The sequence below is a fragment of the Capra hircus genome, chromosome 11, assembly GCF_001704415.2.
Source record: "Capra hircus breed San Clemente chromosome 11, ASM170441v1, whole genome shotgun sequence".
NCBI classification, from domain to species: Eukaryota; Metazoa; Chordata; class Mammalia; order Artiodactyla; family Bovidae; genus Capra; species Capra hircus.
Window position 1 is genome coordinate 50,012,453 of NC_030818.1, and position 18,643 is coordinate 50,031,095.

The window sequence follows — 18,643 nt, forward strand, 5'->3', positions numbered from 1 at the left end:
AATCAGTCTGTATTTTAAATAATTCTCAGGTGACTCACTGCATATCAAATTAAATTCTGTTAAAGAGATCAGAATGATTGTCCAGTAGGTCCGCTGGATATACAAGGCAGGAATGGTGTTTAAAAGGTGGGCTTTTCATCTCTGATCACTTCCAGCTACAAAAAATGTGTGACTTCTATGCCACTGCTGAACAGTTCTAGTTGTCTAAAAGATTCTTTTCTTTTAGTCGATGTCAAAATATACTTTCTAGCCAGTTCTGCAAATTGCCCCCATGATCTCTTTTAAAATATTTGAAGGATTTCCCTGGTGGTCTAGTGGCTAAGAATATACTTGCCAATGCAGGGGACATAGATTCTATCTCTGCTCCAGGAAGATTCCACATGTTAAGAGACAGCTAAACCCACGTGCCACAACTACTGAGCCTGAGAGTCACAACTACTGAAGCTCATGCGGCCTAGAGTCCTTGCTCTGAAACAAGAGAAGCCTGTGCAATGAGAAAACTGCACACAGTAATTTGAAAGTAGCCACTCACTAGGGAAAGCCTGCATGCAGCAACGAAGACCCAGCACAGCCAAAAATAAGTAAATAAAATAGAAAAACAACTTGCAAGATTGCAAATCTCTCAAATTTAGAATGAAAACAGTGACACACTTAGATTAAAAAATAAAATTATTTGAGAGCAGAAATGTCTTATCTTCCTTCTTTGAAACCCTCCCTTTCAACCTTCCAGTTTCTTTCAGTTCAGTTCATTCGCTCAGTAGTGTCCGACTCTTTGCGACCCCATGAATTGCAGCACGCCAGGCCTCCCTGTCCATCACCAACTCCCAGAGTTCACTCAGACTCATGTCCATTGAATCAGTGATGCCATCCAGTCATCTCATCCTCTGTTGTCCCCTTCTCCTCCTGCCTCCAATCCCTCCCAGCATCAGAGTCTTTCCCAATGAGTCACCTCTGCATGAGGTGGCTTCAGCATCATTCCCTCCAAAGAAATCTCAGGGCTAATCTCCTTTAGGATGGACTGGTTGGATCTCCTTGCAGTCCAAGGGACTCTCAAGAGTCTTCTCCAACACCACAGCTCAAAAGCATCAATTCTACGGTGCTGAGCTTTCCTCACAGTCCAACTCTCACATCCATATATGACCACTGGAAAAACCATAGCCTTGACTAGACGGACCTTTGTTGGCAAAGTAATGTCTCTGCTTTTGAATATACTATCTAGGTTGGTCATAACTTTTCTTCCAAGGAATAAGCATCTTTTAATTTCATGGCTGCAGTCACCATCTGCAGTGATTTTGGAGCCCAGAAAAATAAAGTCAACCACTATTTCCCCATCTATTTGCCATGAAGTGATGGGACCAGATGCCATGATCTTAGTTTTCTGAATGTTGAGCTTTAAACCAACTGTTTCACTCTCCACTTTCACTTTCATCAAGAGGCTTTTTAGTTCCTCTTCACTTTCTGCCATAAGGGTGGTATCATCTGCATATCTGAGGTTATTGATATTTCTCCCGGCAATCTTGATTCCAGCTTGTGCTTCTTCCAGCCCAGCGTTTCTCATGATGTGAAACCTCCAATCTGGGCTTTCCCGGTGGCTCAGCATTTGATCTGCAGGAGACACAGAAGATGTGGGTTTGATCCCTGGGTTGGGAAGATCCCCTGGAGGAGGGCATGGCAACCCACTCCAGTATTTTTGCCTGGGGAATTTCATGGAGAGGAGCCTGCGGTCTACAACCCATAGGGTTACTAAGAGTCAGACACGACTGAAGCAACTTAGCATGCACCCACTAGTGTGCAGAGTGGCAGAGAAGGGGTGGGTTTGTGGGACTGAGCCCTTAAACTGTGGTGTCCAACACTGCCTCCAGGTAAATCTTTGTCAGAACTGAGTTGGATTGTGGAGACTTGGCTGGTGTCTAAGAAGTTTGTGTTGGCATGAGAACAACCCCTCCGCCTGCCACATGTTGGAAATGGGGTCAGAATCTTAAGAGCATAGAGCAAGGGTTAGCAAGTACCACCCCATGAGTCAAATCCAGACTGTTGCCTGTTTTTGTACACCAAGTTTTACTGGAATACAGCCATGATCATTTATTTACGTATTTGTTGTTCAGTCGCTCGGTCGTATGACTCTTTTCCACCCCATGGACTGCTGCAGCACGCCAGGCTTCCCTGTCCTTCATCATCTCCTGGAGCTTGCTCAAACTCATGTCCATGGAGTCAGTGATGCCATCCAATCACCTTGTCTTCTGTCATCATATTTACGTATTTACTGTAGCTATTTTTGCACTATAACAGCAGAGTCATATAGTTGTGACAGAGACTATCCGACCCACAAATATTTACAATCTGGTCCTTTAAGGAAAAAGTGTGCTGACTCCTGCTATAGTGAATAAACATAATGTAGTAAATAAAAATATAAAAAAGGACGCACCAAGTCAGGATAAACTACAATTCTTTTTTTTTTCCAATTTTATTTATTTATTTAAATTTTTATTTTTACTTTATTTTACTTTACAATACTGTATTGGTTTTGCCATACACTGACATGAATCCACCACGGGTGTACATGAGTTCCCAAACATGAGCCCCCCCTCCCACCTCCCACCCCATTTCATCTCTCTGGATACAATTCTAACTTCAGTTAGATTAAATCTCCTGGGAAATGTCTCATTGCTGTCAATTTTTTTGCCTTTGTAGACACTTTATAGTTTGTATCATCATTTTTGGTCTTTAGACAAGTTGGAAATAGGTAAGCTAATACCAGAGTCTAGTAACTGTGCTTGCAAATGGTAAGAAGACAGTGAGTGACACCTAGTGGACAATAGCAGGAAGTTCTGAAACTTACACTGCCCAAGGCACTGAGATATTTGACTAAAAAGTGTTTGGAAAGATTGTTCTTAGAGACTCTTGGGCAAATGTGGCATTTTGAATATACCCAACTACTTTCATCCCTCCCTACAACTGTACAAAGGATTTTTTAAAGTTATAAACTCAGAGAAATTAGGACAATGGGAGAAGAGACAATAGGTATAAAAATCTGGATTCTAGAAAGCAGAAATATGAGTGGTAAGTGGTTAAACAAACATAAAAATGATAGTCTAAGCAGTTGTGGGGAAAGATAATGTCCAATCTGATGGACACTATAGAATCCTCAAAGCCTCTGAAATCAGTGGTATCAGATATCTCTGGAAATAGGGCCTTTAAATAAGGATGTCGGCTGACTGACAATGAAGTGGTCAGGTCTTTGGTCCATCCTCCCCAAACCCAGCAGAAGAGTGAAAACTTATACTCTGGAGTGAGTAAAATAGCTTCTAGACTGATAGATAATATGCACATTTGAGGGTGGGTCACCATCCTTGGGGTCACAGAGAGGCAGACGCAACTGAAGCGACTTAGCACGCATGTGTGCACACCATGCTGAATACGACCTGAATGTGTGCATACCAAATGATGAGATCACCCAACCCTCTTTCCCCACTTAATTCCCAGAATAATGGCCTAGGGTGTCCAACCATCTCAATTTCCTGGGACTGCAGGTGTTCCCAGGATGGAGACTTGGGGTTTCAAAACCAACATAGTCCTGAGCAAACCAGGATGTCACCCTAGTCTCAACACATTAGCAGTTAGACCCTTTCATTCAGGAGACTGGGAGAATCTTTGGGGAATTTTACCAGCCCAAGGGGAACAATCTGAACATATGGGGAGTGGAAGTTCTACATCTTAGTGGTCCAGTCAGATCAACCTTGTAGGAGGGTCATTGAACAAGCTCCAAATGGGCACGTGGAGGTTCCAGCTGTGTTTTTAGATCCTCTTTCAGAAATAAGCAGACAACTAAGAATTATTAGACAATTCAGGGGAAGTCTTACACAAAAGACAGAAGCGAGAACATCCAAACAGGATAAGCAACAGGAGAGGTAAGTACCTGATTCAAGTTGGGATGTCAGAGTCTTTCTCTTGGATCCCAAAAGATGCACCTGGAGGGAGAATCTTCTCTTCCTCTCTCGCCATGCGTTGTTAGGATGTGTCTGGAGCTCCGGGAGGCCCTATTCTCCTCTGTAAACGGAAGCCCACAGCTGGCCACATAGAGATGCACTGATGGGAAATGAACTCAGCCTAGCATCCCCATGGCTTCTCATACCAAGCTCATTATGCCTAACACTGTCTTTCTTTTTCCAAAGTTTGGCTGTATGAGTCAATAAATTTCAAGACTTTTCCAAAAAGGCATAAGTTTGAACAGATTTTTTTGTCATTTGAAACCAACTGGTCCTGGTATGCCTCATGAAAGGAATTGCCCATTCTACACATCTGCCTTTTTAATCCATACTCTATATCCAGAAAATTTCCAAATCAGCTTTTGCCCCTGTTTAAAATAAAGATTGCCCAACTCATGTAGGTAAAAATACATGAGATTTCAGTGAACACTGGATGCTTTTAGCAAACCCAACACGCACTAACTTTTCATTATCTCTCACGATGATGTCCTCCCCAAAATAAAATCTAGATAAATGACTGAAATATAGAAATCTGGACCATAAGGCAGAAATGAAGAGAAGAAAGAAAACTGTGCATTAACTCTGCTAGTCTTCCTCATAGTAGTGAAGGGAAAATATGGTATCCATAAGAATTGTGTTCAATAGCAAGTAGCAGAACACCCAATTAACAGTGCCTTAATTGAACAGGCTGGTTGGGAGTTACTAACGCCATGTGTTCCTATGATTCTCGGCCTTTTCATTATGATGGCAATAGCGTTATTGCAGTCCCAGCCATCATGTGCACATACAAGACAGAAATAAGGGGATAAAGTCAAAGGATGTATTTACCTCTACAGAGGAAGAGCAAAAGCTCTTCCAGAAGCCTCTACATCAGATTAGACTTCCCCTTTGGGCTTCCTCAGTGGCTCAGATGGTAAAGAATCTGCTTGCAATGTAGGAGACCTGAGTTCAGCCCCTGGGTTGGGAAGATCCCCCAGAGAAGAGAAAGGCAATCCACTCTAATATTCTTGCTTGGAGAATTCCATGGACAGAGGAGCCTGGCCAGCTACAGTCCATGTGGTCACAAAAGAGTTGGACGTGACTAAATGACTAACAATTTCGCTATCTATGTGTCTTTTTGGCTGGAACAGGGTCCGAAGTTTACATTTAGCTGAAAAACGAGACTAAGAAGGTAGGAAACAAGATTGTTGCAAATGACTTGGTACCGTCATGATTCGTTACCTAGGGCTAGACATATGTGCCCTCCTCCATGAGGCAGTATTGACACAGAAGGACAGGCAAAGTGATGCTCTGTGGGGAGGCGTGCCTACCCCAGGAACCAAAGTAAGTAGGTTACAGTGTCAAAAATAGTGCTGAAACCGAAACTCTCACATATGGTGGGTGGGACTTCAGAAGAGTACAATCACTTTGAAAAGCAATTTGGCAGTTTTTTACCTGCCTAGATGAATTTCACAAATGTGATTAAAGATCTTGAGATGGGGGAAATTATCCTGGATTATCCAGATGGGCCCAATGTAAACTTAAGAGTCTTTACAGGAGGGAGGCAAGAGAATCATAGGGAAAAAAGAAGTGAGAGGAAGGAAGCAGAGGTTGGAGGGATGCACTTTGAAGATGAGGGAAGGGGCCATAAGCCAAGGAACGGGGACGGCTCTAGAAGTTGGAAAAGAAAAGGATTCTCTTCTAGAGCCTCCAGGAGTGATGCAGCTGTGCCAACACCTTGGTTTTAGATTTCTGAAAACTTAGTTAAAGAGTCAACTGTATAATATACACACTGCTGCTGCTGCTGCTAAGTCACTTCAGTCATGTCTGACTCTGTGTGACCCCATAGATGGCAGCCCACCAGGCTCCCCTGTCCCTGGGATTCTCCAGGCAAGAACACTAGAGTGGGTTGTCATTTCCTTCTCCAATGCATGAAAGTGAAAAGTGGAAGTGAAGTCACTCAGTCGTGTCCTACTCTTAGTGACCCCATGGACTGCAGCCTACCAGACTCCTCCATCCATGGGATTTTCCAGGCAAGAGTACTAGAGTGGGGTGGCATTGCCTTCTTCAATATACACACTACCATATATAAAATAGGGGCTTCCCTGGCAGCTCACACAGTAAAGAATCTGCCTGCAATGCAGGAGATCCAGGCTCCACCCTGAGTGGGGAAGATTCTCCTGGAGAAGGGAATGGCTACCCACTCCAATATTCTTTCCTGGAGAATTCCATGGACAGAGGAGTCTAGTGGGCTACAGTCCATGGGGTTGCAATGTCAGATATGACTGAGCGACTAACACTATCTACAGCATTATCTATCTACCTATGTATAAAATAGATAATCAACAAGGACCTACTGTATGGCACAGAGAACTCTACTCGGTATATGGGAAAAGAATCTGAAAAAGAATGGAGATATATATATATATATATAACTGAATCACTTTGCTATACACCTGAAACTAACACAGCATTGTAAATCAACTATACTTCAACATAAAAAGTATTTTTACAAAGAGTCAAGCTATAAATGTAAAACATAGCTTCTGTCCTATAATTAATTGGGAAAGCAGACTAAGCTTTTAAAAAACTGTTTAAATAACTAGTCGTAGTCACTTGAATTATTTTCTTAGGATACTTCTCCTTTCATATCTAAGAGTAGAGTACCCAAGTTATACTTGCAAATCTGAGTATAAAGGTAGGCCGGAATCTTAATTATTGCTGTTGTTCAGTAACCCAGTCAAGTCTGACTCTTTTTGACCCCATGGATTACAGCACACCAGTCTTCCCTGTCCTTCGCTGTCTCCCAGGGTTTGTTCAAACTCATGTCCATTGAGTCTATGATGCACCCAACCATCTCTTCCTCTGTCATCCCCTTCTCCTCCTGCCCTTCATATTTCCCAGCATCAAGGTCTTTTTCATGAGTCAGTTCTTCCATCTGGTGGCCAAAGTATTGGAACTTCAGCTTCAACATAAGTCCTTCCAAAGAATATTCAGGGTTGATTTCCTTTAGGATGGACTGGTTGGATCTCCTTGCTGTCCAAGAGACTCTGAAGAGTCTTCCCCAGCACCACAATTCGAAAGCAGTGTGTCAATTAATTTAGAAGACAAGAGATAGAGCCCTTTAAAAAGACAGCTTCAACCCATGCAAATATCCCACAGGGCCATGATGTCCTAGAGTGGGGTATTTGTCCCCGGAGATGTACTTTCCTTTCTTGGAAGATTTCCCCATAGACAGGGACATGAGACCAGGTTCAAAGAGTGTTGTCAGCAACTCAGCAAGAGGCTGGCAGTGCTGACTTAGTTCTCCTGTGATCTGGGAAAGTGGACCAGTCCTTGCACTCTGACTGCTTCTTCCATTGGGCCCAAATCATGTTTCCCAGAGTCTAGCTAGTGCTAAAGAACCCGCCTGTCAATGCAGGAGACATAAGAGATGTAGGTTTGATCCCTGGGTCAGGAAGATCCCCCGAAGAAGGAAATGGCAACCCACTCCAGTGTTCTTGCTTGGAGAAGCCCATGGACAGAGAAGCCTGTCCATGGAATCAGAAAGAGACAGACATGACTGAAGTGACTTAGCACTCAGCACAGCAGGAATTTGCCAAGGGCAGGCCCTGAAGGCTTCTAATTCATAGTCAGCTTCCCTACCATTGCTGACAATCTGCAAGTGCTTGGAATTTAGCAATAAATCTTTCCTATGTTGGGGCTTCCCAGGTGGTGCTAGTGCTAAAGAATCTTCTTGCCAATGCAGGAGATGCAAGAGTCATGGGTTCGATCCCTGGGTCAGGAAGACCTCTGGGAGAAGGAAATGGCAACTGACTCCATGTTCTTGCCTGGAAAAATCCATGGACAGAGAAGCCTGATGGACAACTGTTCATGCACTTGCAAAATGTCAGGCACGATTGAACACATACACACACAAATAAGTGGGTGATGCCAAAAGCCAGACTTGGGGACTAGCTGTTCTCTGACATCCCAGCTGAAGGCCTCTCAGTATCAGGAAGTTTCCTTTGCTCAACACCTTGGGCTGGTTCAGTCACACAGGCAATCCTGAATCAATATTTGTTGAGTTAACACATGATCTATTGGTTCTAATCATTAAGTTCCTTCTTAACCACTGAGTGCAGGGAACACTGCAGATAGCCTTAAAGATCAGGTTTCCTTGGGCATCTTTGTCTGTTCCAGATTTTGTTCTTCTATTGCCTTTGCAGTGAAAGCAGGCTCCTCTTTTCTTGCCACAGGAAAGGCCAACAGCTATGCAAACCTGGGCAATAAAGTTAGCTCTTAAACAGTTAGCTATTAACCAGCAGGCAAGATAACTTAGCTCCTGATCAAACTCCAGGCACCTTCCTTTCCTAACTTTTTCCAGCCCCAAGTGGAAAAGCAGATTAAGGCCTTGGGCAATCACAGTGTGCATTTGCCGTCAGTTCCTCTCCACGTTGTATCCGGGTGGCAACAGGTCAGAATCAATAGCTGGCAGCTTGAGTGCTTCCCTGGTGGCTCAGCCCCCACTCCAGTATTCATGCCTGGAGAATCCCATGCACAGAGGAGCCTGGTGGGCTACAGTCCATGGGGTCACAAAGAATTGGACATGACTGAGCAACTAAGCACACACAGGCTGAGGTGGAAGAAGGCACCAATGGGCAGGCAGTCTTCAGGCTGAGGGGTGAGTGAAGCTGGAAAGGGGCAGCAGCCTCAAGAGTTGATGATGGGGTTGGGAGGGTGACTTAATAACTTTTTATACTTTCCTGGAACTTTATTTTGGGAATTTATTTTGGACCCATTTAAGTCTGATTCCCCACTGGGCGCCCCACAAGGCAATGAATCCTTATATTTTATAATTAAAGCAAAGATACAGAATTGTGGAAAATGTTAAGCTATGTTTGAGAAAGAGTAGTGTAAGGATGTGTCTAGAAAAAGCTAATATCTCTAATGGGAAATGAGGCAGAAAAGAAGTTTGGGAAGAAGTCCCAGGAGACTTCAGGGAAAAGTATTAATGAGGGCGTGTTAAGCTGTGTCTGACTCTTTGCGACCCTATGGACTTTAACCTACGAGGCTCCTCTGTTTACTGGATTCTCCAGGCAAAAATACTGGAGTGGGTCGCCATGTCCTCTGCCAGAGGATCTTCTCCACCCAGGGATCAAATTAGTGTCTCTTATGTCTCCTGCATTGGCAGGTGTGTTGTTTACCACTAGCACTACCTGGGAGGCCTAAGGGTTAGTAGCCATTAAGATAAAATGAACTTCCAGATGTTCAAGCTGGTTTTTGAAAAGGCAGAGGAACCAAAGATCAAATTACCAACATCCGCTGGATCGTGGAAAAAGCAAGAGAGTTCCAGAAAAACATCTATTTCTGCTTTATTGACTATGCCAAAGCCTTTGACTGTGTGGATCACAATAAACTGTGGAAAATTCTGAAAGAGATGGGATTACCAGACCACCTGACCTGTCTCTTGAGAAACCTGTATGCAGGTCAGGAAGCAACAGTTAGAACTGGACATGAAACAACAGACTGGTTCCACATAGGAAAGGGAGTACGTCAAGGCTGTATATTGTCACCCTGATTATTTGACTTATATGCAGAGTACATCGTGAGAAATGCTGGGCTGGAGGAAGCACAAGCTGGAATCAAGATTGCCAGGAGAAATATCAATAACCTCAGATATGAAGATGACACCACCTTTATGGCAGAAAGTTAAGAGGAACTAAAAAGCTTCTTGATGAAAGTGAAAGAGGAGAGTGAAAAAGTTGGCTTGAAGCTCAACATTCAGAAAACTAAGATCATGGCATCTGGTCCCATGAGTTCATGGGAAATAGATGGGGAAACAGTGGAAACAGTGGTTGACTTTATTTTTCTGGGCTCCAAGATCACTGCAGAAGTGATTGCAGCCATGAAATTAAAAGACATTTACTCCTTGGAAGAAAAGTTAAGACCAACTAGACAGCATGTTAAAAATCAGAGACATTACTTTGTCGAAAAAGGTCTGTCTAGTCAAGGCTATGGTTTTTCCAGTAGTCATGTATGGATGTGAGAATTGGACTATAAAAAAGCTGAGCACCGAAGAATTGATGCTTTTGAACTGTGGTCTTGGAGAAGACTTTTGAGAGTCCCTTGGACTGCAAGGAGATCCCACCAGTCCATCCTAAAGGAAATCAGTTCTGAGTGTTCATTGGAAGGACTGATGTTGAAGCTGAAATTCCAATGCTTTGGCCACCTGATGTGAAGAGCTGACTCCTTTGAAAAGACCCTGATGCTGGTAAAGATTGAGGGCAGGAGGAGAAGGGGATGACAGAGGACGAGATGGTTGGATGTATCACTGACTCAATGCACATGGGTTTAAGTAGACTCTGGCAGTTGGTGATGGATTAGGGAGGCCTGGTGTTCATGGGGTTGCAAACAGTCGGACACAACTGAGTGACTGAACTGAACTGAACTGAACAGAAGATAAAATGCTTTCCAGCATGTCTCATAAAGTTAATATTATTCTGTAAAGTCACAGTTTTAACTACTTTTTTATTTTTAAATTAATTAATTAATTTATTTTTGGCTGTGCTGGGTCTTCATTGCTCTTTTGAATGGGCAGGGGGATTCTTATTCACTGCATCATCAGGGAAGTCTTAATCTTTCTTTTAAAACTTAGTATCTCACAAGCATTTATCCTAGGGTGATTGAAGTTTCTTGAACATGAAGACACCTCAGTCTGTGAACCAGGAAGTCTGGATGCACATCCAGTACTGAAACTGCCAGTGCCTTGATCTTGGACTTCCCAGCCTCTAGAACTGCAAAAAATACATTTCTCTTCTTTATAAGCCACCCAGTCTATAGTATTCTTTGGTAGCAGCCTAAATGGACTAAGACACCACACTACTCCATCCAAACATCATGGGAAAAACATGACCTTACTCCTACCCCTGTCAACCATGGTCAGGTGGGTAACCACAACTTCCATCCTTGCTCAAGATGTCTCATCTCCTTTCAGAAGACCTATGGGGATCTGGCACTCTCCTCTCTACTCATTAATAAGAAAACCCTCTCACAAGGGTATCAGTGGAGGCCATGTGGGATGCTAAATATCCACCCCCACCCAGCAGTAATGAAGCCCGCTTCTTTTTTTCCTGGGTGGTGTCAGAGGCGGCCAAATGAGAAGCAGAACTTTTACCATCACCCAATATAACAAGGCATCCTCCACCTCCTGAATCATCATTACATTTCCTGTAAGTCTATAATTTTTAATAAAAATAAAAATTTTGTTGTCTTCTCCGCATGGTTGTGCTAGGTGATTGTATGTTCTCAACCTGGGGGCAAGGTGAAGGGAGCAGATAAAGACAGAGAGACCAACCCAACATGACTGAGCTCATTTCTAATTGTTTCCCAACTGTTAAATAGTGTGAAACACTGTCTGCAACATTAGTTTATTCTCAATACCTGCTGGCAGGACTGGCATGTATGTTAAGGGCATTTAGAGGATAAGCAAATGCCAAATGCCGGGGTTACCTGAGGATCAGCTGGAAAGCTTTTTGAAAACACAAATTCCTGAGATGCTTCCCTTGGGAGGTACTGAGTGCTTAGACCCTGCAGAAGCATCACTAAGCCAGTGACTCTGAGGTTCCCTTTGGCTCCAGCTGTTGCTCTGACTCAGTTGCTGAATGTTGGTGTTAAGGGATATGGGTGATAATGCTTGATCTAAATAGATAACCAAGGACATATCATTTTTCTTTTCTCTTATGAGAGTATTGGTTTTGAACAAGAGAGGGGATTAACTTCCCCAGTTTTTTGATTATCAGAATAAAATAAAATTCAATAAAAACCTGGAGTTAAATAAAATGTGCTGCCCTCAATGCCATCTCCACTTGTGTGACATCTGTGTTTTTGACTGCCTCTTCCTGGGAGCCTGAATCCTGCTGGCAGGAAAGCAAGCCAGGGAGGCTTGGAAGGTCTCCCAAGTCCCCTCTATGGAAATTGTGCTCAGAACATCATGATTGCCTCCGAACAATCAAGAACACATTGATTGCAAAACCTAGAGTGTCATTCAGAACCATGGCTACCAGGTGTTGATAAGTGAGGTCAAGTCTGCCCCGAGAAGCTGCTTCCTGAATAGTGGTGGTTGAAGAAAATCAAACTGTGAATCTGGGGTTGCTGCTTGTCATGAGCAAGACAGCGAATGTTGTGCTGGTCAGAGCCCCCAGATTGGTTTAAGGCTCCAGGAGGACAACCTGCTCTCAGCTCCTCACTTGAGGTGACACTATTTAGTACCTTGATACATAAAGTGCCTGCCTGGTTTTATTTTACTTTCAGGAAGATCCAAAACTTTTAACCTTCTATTTAACCTGGAGGTATTTGTACTTAAATGTCAGCTGTAATAATGCCGTAAAAATAAGCTAGTTGGATCAGAGGGAAGGTGAACTAACATTAGCCAAGGACCTTCCACATAATCAGAGAGAAAGTAACCTGACATTGATCAAAGACCTTTCATGTGATCAGAGGGAAGGTGAACTAACATTGATCAAGGATCTTCCATGTGCCAGGAGGTGTGCAATGAAATACTTTGTGTGAGTGTTGGTCTTTTCATTCTTTATAATAACCCTGTGAGGCAGGTGTTATGATCTATGTTTTATATAAAATTATATGTCTTGTGAAAGCCGTACAAGAGGGATACTCTCTGGAGATTAAATTTGTGAAGGTGTATGTGTGTGTGTTGGAGGGAGGTTTCCTCTTCTTTAGGAAAAGAAATTGCCACCCATGTCACAGTACAGGAAATCTCCTGGGATCCTCTGAAAACAGCTGGGACAGAGATCTGAGCTCTGTGCAGTCTGATGGTAAAGTCCATGTGTATTCTGTTCTGTATAATTGTGAGCTTTGTCCCTTTCACTGGCACTGGGTGGGCATGTAGAGGATATTTTGGTTTTTTTCAACTTAAATTGTGTCTCTTTCCTATTTACCATGTCATCCTGTGTCTCTTGGAGCTAAACTCTTAGGGAATCATTTTTAAGGAAAGACACCATGTTAATTGTTATTAAGTGTTTGAAAGTCTCAGGCTCAAATCACGAAGTAGGAGTAAGCAAGGATATTTGGGTCAGTGTAAGACTTTAGGGCCTTGAGCCATGATGGCAGGACACAGATTCCAAGGGCACAGATTCACTGCTATGACTTTGCCTCTATCAGGGATGCCTACTGCCCACCTCTGCCCACTACACTGACACCTGTACCTTCAAGTGCATGCAAGTCTCTCCAATCACCTAGTCCCAGTGTGATTTCTAGAGAAACCAAGACAGAAGTATTCTCAGTGAAGGATTTGCTTGGAGTTCTGAAGATGTATGTATGGAGCGAGACAAGTCATCATGACTTGGGTTATGCCTGAAGGCTATCCCCCAGATTTTTCAGTTAAATGAGACTGTGAGCCTGTGAGCCTGTCTGTGATAATAATGGGCAACCTTTACTAAATGTTTTCTTAGTGTTTTACATGGAGTATCTCATTTCCTCCACACAAAAACGCTATTACTTTTTTAAAAAATTAATTTTTATTGGAGTATAGTTGCTTTGCAATGTTGTGTTAGCTCCTACCACACAGTATGCATACATATATCCCTTCTTTTTGGATTTCCTTCCCATTTAGATCACCATAGAGCACTGAGTGGAGTTCCCTGTGCTATATGGTAGGTTCTTATTAGTTGCCTATTTTATATGTAGTATCAGCAGTGTATATGTATCAATCCCAATCTCTCAATTCATTCTACCACCCCTCCCGGATCCCCCTTGGTGTCCATATGTTTGCTCTCTACATTTGTGTCTCTGTATCTGTTTTGCAAATAAGATCATCTATACCATTTTTCTAGATTTCACACATATGCATCAATATGTGATATTTGTTTTTCTCTTTCTGATTTCACTCTTCATGACAGTCTCTAGCTCTGTCCACATCTCTACAAATGACCTAATTTCATTCCTTTCTATGACTGAGTAATGTTCCATTGTATATACGTACCACATCTTCTTTATCCACTCCTCTGCTGATGAACATGTAAGTTGCTTCTGTGATCTGGTTGCTGTTAACAGTGCTGCAGCAAATTCTGTGGCGCATATAACTCCACTATTATTATTTATAAGTGAGACAACCGAGACACGGGGAATCCCAAGTGGCATAATAAAAGTAGGAAATACTCAGCAGGGCAAGAAAACTTGGGGGGAAGTGGGTTCAAAACTTTGGAGTTACTTTTTCTGCTGGAAAGAGACAATTTGTATCTCTGGCAGACAAAAATCTATAAGCTAACATACAGGATCACAGATCATCCATAAAAACACAAACTACTGATTATTTTTTCTGGTTAAAGAAGTAATGTGTTTAACCTTGGACGATATTTAGAAGACACTGAAAAGAATGAATCTCAAAATAGAAATTATCTGTAAAGTGTATAATAAGTGAGTTTATTACCTTTGTATGAGACATGAAGCAAAGCTAAATATAGGTTCATCCTTCTAGGGAATAAAATAACAATCCGGTGGCCATATGAGATAATGTCCCAGAATGAAACTGCATCCTCTTGGGTCCGTAAAGATCCTTTCAACTTCTGTTAGGTGATACCATTCATCAAAGCCCGATACCCTCATTTATTTCACTAATATGTACAGCCTCAATAAAGAAGGCAATTTTCAGGACCTGAGACAGAGGCTCTGTGATCTGGTAGCCTTTGGAGTTGCTTTTTGAGGAGTCCATTGTTTTCCAAGAACATGGGTTACTCTCTTTCCCTTGGAGTCTTCTTTCAGGCCATACCTGACTTCTCCAGTCTCTCTTCCTCTCCATAGGCCTCAAGACTTGCTTTTCTCTCCTTTCAGTACTAATTCTCGGTACTCTTCTTTGCAGTCCACTAGATTGGAGAGTGGGACACAATGTTAGCTCTTCAGCTACATTCCAGAGTTTCAAGGAAAGTTGCTCTTTCCTGGTGTCTTAATTTTCATCTTCTACAAAAAATAAAAAAGTAAACAAACACACATACATATATATACACATCTAGAGATATATATGAATATATACCTATACACATATATAAAGATACATTAATAAGTGTATATATATATATGTACACACACACACATCAGTTTAGTTCAGTCGCTCAGTCGTGTCTGACTCTTTGTGACCCCATGAATTACAGCACACCAGGCCTCCCTGTCCATCACCAACTCCCAGAGTTTAATCAAACTCATGTCCATAGAGTAGGTGATGCCATCCAGCCACTTCATCCTCTGTCATCCCCTTCTCCTTCTGCCCACAATCCCTCCCAGCAACAGAGTCTTTTCCAATGAGTCAACTCTTCACATGAGGTGGCCAAAGTACTGGAGTTTCAGCTTTAGCATCAGTCCTTCCAATGGACACCCAGGACTGGTCTCCTTTAGGATGGACTGGTGGGATCTTGCAGTCCAAGGGACTCTCAAGAGTCTTCTCCAACACCACAGTTCAAAAGCATTAACTCTTTGGCACTCAGCTTTCTTCATAGTCCAACTCTCATATCCATACATGACTACTGGAAAAACCATAGCCTTGACTAGACGGACCTTTGTTGGCAAAGTAATGTCTCTGCTTTTGAATATGCTATCTAGATTGGTCATAACTTTCCTTACAAGGAGTAAGTGTCTTTTAATTTCATGGCTGCAATCACCATCTACAGTGATCTTGGAGCCCAGAAAAAGAAAAGTCAACCACTGTTTCCACATCTATTTGCCATGAAGTGATGGGACCAGATGCCATGATCTTAGTTTTCGAAATGTTGAGCTTTAAGCCAACTTTTTCACTCTCCTCTTTCACTTTCCTCAAGAGGCTCTATAGTTCTTCTTCACTTTCTGCAATAAGGGTGGTATCATCTGCATACCTGAGGTTATTGATATTTCTCCTGGCAATCTTGATTCCAGCTCGTGCTTCCTCCAGCCCAGTGTTTCCGATGATGTACTCTGCATAGAAGGGTGACAATATACAGCCTTGACATAATCCTTTTCCTATTTGGAACCAGTCTGTTGTTCCATGTCCAGTTCTAACTGTTGCTTCCTGACCTGCATACAGGTTTCTCAAGAGGCTGGTCACGCGGTCTGGTATTCCCATCTCTCTCAGAATTTTCCACAGTTTATTGTGATCCACACAGTCAAAGGCTTTGGCATAATCAATAAAGCAAAAATAGATGTTTTTCTGGAACTCTCTTGGTTTTTCCATGATCCAGTGGATGTTGGCAATTTGATCTCTGGGTCCTCTGCCTTTTCTAAAACCAGCTTGAACATCTGGAAGGTTCACGGTTCATGTATTGCTACAGCCTGGCTTGGAGAATTTTGAGCATTACTTTACTAGCATGTGAGATGAGTGCAATTGTGCAGTAGTTTGAGCATTCTTTGGCATTGCCTCTCTTTGGGATTGGAATGAAAACTGACCTTTTCCAGTCCTGTGGCCACTGCTGAGTTTTCCAAATTTGCTGGCATATTGAGTGCAGCACTTTCACAGCATCAGCTTTCAGGATTTGAAATATCTCCACTGGAATTCCATCACCTCCACCAGCTTTGTTCATAGTGATGCTTTCTAAGGCCCACTTGACTTCACATTCCAGGAGGTCTGGCTCTAGGTGAATGATCACACCATGGTGATTATCTTGGTCGTGAAGATCTTTTTCGTATAGTTCTTCTGTGTATTCTTACCACCTCTTCTTAACATCTTCTGCTTCTGTTAGGTCCACACCATTTCTGTCCTTTATTGAGCCCATCTTTGCATGAAATGTTCCCTTAATATCTCTAATTTTCTTGAAGAGATCTCTAGTCATTCCCATTCTGTTGTTTTCCTCTATTTCTTTGTATTGATTACTGAGGAAGGCTTTCTTATCTCTCCTTGCTATTCTTTGGAACTCTGCATTCAGATGCTTATATCTTTCCTTTTCTCCTTTGCTTTTCACTCCTCTTCTTGTCACAGCTATTTGTAAGGCCTCCCCAGATAGCCATTTTGCTTTTTTGCATTTCTTTTCCATGGGGGTGGTCTTGATCCCTGTCTCCTGTACAATGTTATGAACCTTCATCCATAGTTCATCAGGCACTCTGTCTGTCAGATCTAGTTCCTTAAATCTACTTCTCAATTCCACTGTATAATCATAAGGGATTTGATTTAGGTCGTACCTGAATGGTCTAGCAGTTTCCCCTACTTTCTTCAATTTAAGTCTGAATTTGGCAATAAGGAGTTCATGATCTGAGCCACAGTCAGCTCCTGTTCTTGTTTTTGTTGCCTGTATAGAGCTTCTCCATCTTTGGCTGCAAAGAATATAATCAATCTGACTTCAGTGTTGACCATCTGGTGATGTCCATGTGTAGAGTCTTCTCTTGTGTTGTTGGAAGAGGATGTTTGCTAAGACCAGTGCCATCTCTTGGCAAAACTCTATTTGCCTTTGCCCTGCTTCATTCCATATTCCAAGGCCAAATTTGCCTGTTACCCCAGGTGTTTCTTGACTTCCTACTTTTGCATTTCAGTCCCCTATAATAAAAAGGACATCTTTTTTTGGGTGTTAGTTCTAAAAGGTCTTGTAGGTCTTCATAGAACCGTTCAACTTCTGCTTCTTCAGCATTACTGGTTGGGGCATAGACTTGGATTACTGTGATATTGAATGGTTTGCCTTCGAAACGAACAGAGATCATTCTGTCATTTTTGAGATACACACACACACACACACACACACACACACACAGAAAAAGAGAGAGAAAGACAGAAAACTTTTAAAGCTGTACTTGATGAAGAAGGAAAATTATCCTAGACAGATCAGAGAGGGGTGCAAAAGCAGCTCTCCTGGCTCTAATTCCAGAAATTCTCAACATGAGTCGCGTATTTGTGAAGATGTTGGCAATCACTGTTAATATATGAATGCGTAACTTGGGAGGAACTGTCTATTAAACTGGGCCAATAGCATTGTTCTATTTCTCAAGGTAATGAGAAACATTGTGAGAGTATGAATGGTCCAACCATGGACTGCTCCAACTGGACATCATGGGAAAGCACTGATTACCTTGAAAAAGGAAAGGACTGGGACTTCAGAAGGATGAGGTCACAGAGTGCACAAAGGAGCGACACCCAAAGCTGTCTTCTTCATGGCTTTGCTAAGGGTTCTCGATTTCCCAACAGACTTTCTCCTGGAAGGGACACCTGGTTGATACTATGATGGGTCTCCCATATGCTCCTACACTGACGGATATGCTGCCTTCCTCCTGGGGACCACTGTTGGCAGAGAATCTTCAGTTATCTCCCCAGCCACCACCACACTCTCCAGAATTTCGTGGATCCATTATCATGCCCCTCCCAGGGCTGCTCACGCATGTTGATGACCCATATTGCCTTGTTGTTGTTTAGTCGCTAAGTTGTGTCTGACTCTTTGCAACCCCCTGAACTGCAGCATGCCCGGCTTCCCTGTCTTCACTATCTCCCAGACTTTGCTCAAACTCATGTCCGTTGAGTCGGAGATGCCATCCAACCATCTCATCCTCTGTCGTCCCCTTTTCCTCCTGCCCTCAGTCTTTTCCCGCATCATGGTCTTTTCCACTCTTTGCATCAAGTGGCCAGAATATTGGAGCTTCAGCTTCATCATCAGCATACTGCCTGGTTCAGGGCAATTCTTATGGGCACTGGCCAAGACTGGCACTGGGCCTTCACTGCAGCTGGACCTGTCTCTCTCTGC